This window comes from Nuphar pumila, chromosome 5 (genome assembly GCF_984573655.1).
Source record: "Nuphar pumila chromosome 5, dmNupPumi1.hap1.1, whole genome shotgun sequence".
NCBI lineage: Eukaryota > Viridiplantae > Streptophyta > Magnoliopsida > Nymphaeales > Nymphaeaceae > Nuphar > Nuphar pumila.
The window spans coordinates 100,088,847-100,094,211 of NC_143253.1; positions in this window are offsets into that span (position 1 = coordinate 100,088,847).

Sequence of the window (5,365 nt, forward strand, 5' to 3'; positions counted from 1 at the left end):
TCAGAGGAGAGGCTTGTTGTTGTAATCTCTGAAACCTTTATGGTTGCTGCAAATAAGGACTGGTACCTGGATACTGGAAGCACTGTTCATGTGGCAAACGACAGAAACCTGTTCAAGTCATATGAAGTAGTGGGGGAGGGATGCAATCTCTTTATGGAAAACTCTTCCTCAACTAAAGTGCTGGGAAAAGGGAGTGTGGAAATTAAGTTCACCTCCGGGAAAGTCCTAACACTTGAGAATGTCCACTATGCTCCAGAAGTTCGAAAAAATTTAATCTCTGCAGATCTTCTGTCACGAAATGGTTTTAAGATTGTTATTGAGTCTGGGATTGTAACTGTGACCAAAGGAAAAATCTTTGTAGGAAAAGGGTTTGCCACTGGTGGTATGTTCAAGATGAGCATAAATGAAGCTACTACTTATGTTTATATGGTTGACTCCTATTTTCTTTGGCATTCACGATTAGGACATATAAATTCTCGTTGCATTCATAATATGAATAACTTTGGTCTTCTTCCGTGTCATGTGAGAATAGAATATAAACATAAGTGTGAGACATGCATTCAAACTAAGCTAACTAGACTCTTGTTTCCTAGTGTAGAAAAGAATTATAAATTGCTTGAATTAGTGCATTCTGATGTGTGTACGATGGATAATGTTTTGAGTCGTGATGGCAATAGGTACTCTATTACCTTTATAGATGATTACTCAAAATTTTGTTATGTTTATTTGTTGAAACATAAATCTGAAGCATTTTCCAAATTTCTTCTTTATCTAGCTGAAGTACAAAATAGGTTTAAAACAAAGATTGTACATTTAAGAACAGATAGAGGAGGTGAATACTTAGGTGGAGAATTTGATAAATTCTGTGAAGATGATGGTATTATCCATCAAACGTCAACTCCTAGAACTCCTGAACAGAATGTAGTAGCATAAAGGAAAAACAGAACACTTGTAGAAATGATGAATGCTATGCTGCTTAATACGGGTTTGCATTCCAACTTATGGGGAGAGGCTATACTTTCTACTTGTTATATTCTTAATCGAGTTCCTTATTCCAAATCTGATAAATCACCTTATGAATTGTGTTTTGGTAAGAAACCTAATCTTAGTTATTTTCGTGTTTGGGGTTGTTTAGCATATGTTAAAATTCCAGAAAATAAAAGGAAACAGGTTGGACCTAAAGCATTTAAATGTGAATTTTTTGGGTATGCTGAACATAGTAAAGCATATAGATTTTTGGACATTGTTAATGATGTTATTGTAGAATCTAGAGATGCATCTTTCATAGAACATAAAAATGCATTTGATTCTCTTCTTGATGGCAGCCGGATTATAGTAGATGAACTTCCTGTCAATGACATGATTAAATATTCTAATGATTGTGTTGATGAACCAGAAACTGAAATTAGACTCAGTAAACGCATTAGAAAACCAACTAATTTTGGTTCTGACTTTTATACATTTCTAATTGAGAATGATCCTATGTCTTTTCAAGAGGCTATGTCTTCTCAAGATGCTGCCTTTTGGAGAGAAGCTATTAATGATGAAATAGAATCAATGATGTCTAATAATGTTTGGAAATTAGTGGATTTACCTGTTGGTTGCAAAACTATTGGCTGCAAATGGATTTTCAAAAAGAAATTAAAAGTTGATGGTACAATCGATAAATTTAAAGCACGTTTGGTTGCAAAAGGCTTTAAACAAAAAGACGATATTGATTATTTTGATACTTTTGCTCATGTAACAAGAATATCTACTATTAGAATTCTGATTGTCATGGCTGCCATATATAAGCTTCAAATCCATCAAATGGACGTGAAAACGGCCTTTTTGAATGGAGAATTAGATGAAGAGATATATATGGAGCAACCTGAAGGTTTTGTAGTGCTAGGGCAAGAGCGCAAAGTTTGCAAACTTGAGAAATCCTTATATGGATTAAAGCAAGCCCCTAAGCAATGGCATGAAAAATTTGATAGTTCTCTGGTGCATAATGGTTTTAAAATTCATGATGCAGACAAATGTGTCTACAGTAAAGTAGATAGTAGCTCAATTATTATTATTTGTTTATATGTTGATGATATGCTTATTTTGGGTAACAATAGTGAATGCGTAAATCAAACAAAAAGATTTTTATCTTCCTTGTTTTGTATGAAAGACTTGGGTGTTGCAGATGTTATTTTAGGAATCAAAATTATAAGAAATAAAAATGGCATTGTATTATGTCAATCACATTATATTGAGAAAATTCTTACAAAGTATGGATATCTTAATAGTTCACCAGCATGCACCCCATATGATCCAAATATGAAATTGACTCTTAATGATGGTGCTAGTGTTGAACAATTAAAATATGCCAGTGTTGTAGGTAGCCTTATGTATGCAATGAACTGCACAAGGCCTGACATTGCCTATGCAATGAGTAAAGTGTGTAGATACACTAATAATCCTGGTCATCAACACTGGAATGCAGTGAACAAGATTCTTAGATATCTAAAGCATACTTTAGACTATGGAATTCACTATACCGAGTTTCCTGCTGTTATTGAAGGGTATAGTGATGCAAGTTGGAATACTGACTTTGAAGATTCCAAGTCTACGAGTGGTTGGGTTTTTACCCTTGGAGGAGGAGCAGTTGCATGGGGGTCTAAGAAACAGACCTGTATAACTCATTCTACAATGGAATCTGAGTTTATTGCTTTGGCATCTGCTTCTAGAGAAGCTGAATGGCTTAAGAATATGCTAGTGGATATTCCACTAGGTGAGAAGCCTATACCTGCTATTTCAATGTTTTGTGATAGCCAATCAGCTATATGTAAAGCAGGTAATATGAAATACAATGGGAAGTCTAGACATATTAGTCTAAGACATAGTTTTATAAGACAAATGATTGATGACAATATTATTTCATTGAAATATGTGAAGTCATGTCAAAATTTGGCAGACCTATTTACGAAAGGCCTTTCGAGAGATGTCATCAATAAAACATCGAGGGGAATGGAAATTAAGCCAATTAAGTCATCACCTAAGGATACCCAACCTAGAGTGCTGGAGATCCCACATGCATAGGTTCAATGGGAAACGAATTTGTGAATGACAGATATTGAGCATATTTATGTAAGCTCATTACTGATGTGTGCTCATGAGCTGTAACTAATATGAGAGTTAAGCTAATAGCTCTTAATGAGTTTGTAGGCCTTAAGGCTAAGGTGTGTGTTACAGTACACCTAGACAAACTCACCTATATGAGTATAGAAATATGAGCCGTTTCTTATGAGAATTGACAATTCTCTAGAGCACTCATGAATCCAGGAAAGCACAAGACTCTAAATGTGCCAACATGAAATCCACACAATCGAACTTTTGAAAGCCTATGTATGATTGAAAACTCCGTTAACAATATAAGGAGCTAAGTTCAAGGTAAGTCCACTTAGCACCTTGGTTAATTTAGGTTTTCTTTCAAATAGTGGGGGTTCAAGTCATGCAGACACTCTCACTAATGCATAAGTTTCTATGCAAGCCAAATATATTTTAAAACTAGTGGGGGATTGTTAGGAAAGTTTTAAAATATTAATGATTACTACCAAAAGAGTTTTGAAAAAATTTAGTCCCATATCTAAGAGAGAAAAGTTTTTCAAGAGGTTTAAATAGAGAGTTTGTTATCTATTCTTTACTTTGGTAAGCCTTGATTCTTTAGGTGGATTGCGGACGTTGTTGCGCATCGTGCAGCAACGGACGCGCCGTTCGCGCACACGCGCGCGCGCGTGCGTGCGCAAGGGCGCTTGAGGCGCAATGTGGCGTTTTGATGGCGCACTTTGCACTTCGCACGCTCGCAGCGGTGCGAGGTGCTTATGAGGTAAAAATATTCATTTTGCTTTTCGGTTTGAGTTATCTGGCCGTTTGAAAAGCTTTACGTTGCATGCATATCGAGTTAATGTTGCATTGTGACTGTTGGGCAGATTTGGAGGCCTTTGATTGACAGTCAAAGGTGGGTGACCGTTCAGGTACTTTTTTGTCATATTTTCAAACCGTCAGATTTATGGCCATTAATCTCATTTATCGCAAAACGTTTTGGCCTCTCTAAAAGTCTATAAATATCTTCTATTTTCGTCTTTTAAAAAACACAAGAATTTTCTGACTCTCCAAAATCTTCTTCTTCCTTCTTCTCGATTTGGCTTACAGAGTACAAGTGTGGTAGAGATCATCTGTCCTTGCGAAGCAGTGACTCTCTGGAGGTTCAAGCCTAGTTGTATCCTGGGAACTCAATCGCATCAAACCCCTTTTCGCATCTTCGGACTTCCCAGAGTGGGGCGATTGAAGTTCTAAAGATAGCGATCTTAAGAACGTGCCTCTAGGCTTGACATCTCTTTTCTGAAATACATTTTCACAAGGTTGGAATAACATTCCTCTCCCATTCATATGTGATGCAATGAGAATGATCTCAGTAAAGGAAACACCTTCCCAATCGAGATGAAGATGGGCCTCAAGCACGATCCAGCAGGTGTCTCGTGTAACCGCATTCCCAAAACAGGTGGAAAATTGACTCCTCCGCGTGATGGCATAAGTTGCAGCAACCAGCCAGCCAGAGAACCCTCGCCTCTTCAATCTGATTTTTGTATTGAGTTTTTCTATTAAGAATTTGCCAACCCATGAGGGAATCTCTAAGAGGAAGCCCCCACACCCCCAATGCTTTTTTGGGGAGACATTGTGGAAGCGGGGGTCCCAAGGCTTTATAGAAAGAGGAAACAACAAAAGAGCCATCGCTTGAAAGCATCCACTCAAGCCAATTCTTGCCTTGTGAAAGCGAGAAATGGGAGAGTTGATTAATGAGAGTCGTTAACCATTGTTAAAAAACCAAATCCGAGGAGTTTCAACATAGCACTATGTCCCAAGTGCCCATGGAAGATGACCAAACATCCTTGACCTTTGAGAATTGCCCCTAGTCATGTTGTAGAGGCAAGAAAAAGTATCTTGAAGGTCACCCTCGCCCCACCACCTATCCTGCCAAAAGAGTGTGGTGCAGCCATTCCTGACGACCACTCGAATCCCTGACAAAAGTCAGCAAGAACCGAAGCCCACCCCTTACAAATCCCAGAGCCCCTCTTCCATTTTTTGATTTTCGGACCAACTTGAAGGTCATCCATGAAGATGATACTTTTCAATGAAGATAACCACAATTTGATCCTCCTTTTTGCAGATTATCCACAACCATTTTGCAAGAAAATCCTTATTCGAGATGCACAAGTTATGGATTCCCAAGCCCCCCTAAAGTCAGTGGTTTGAAAACAGTGGACCAACCCACCAAAGAGATGCATAAGCCCTCGGATTTACTAGACCATATAAATTTTTGAAAGATAATAATGGTGTT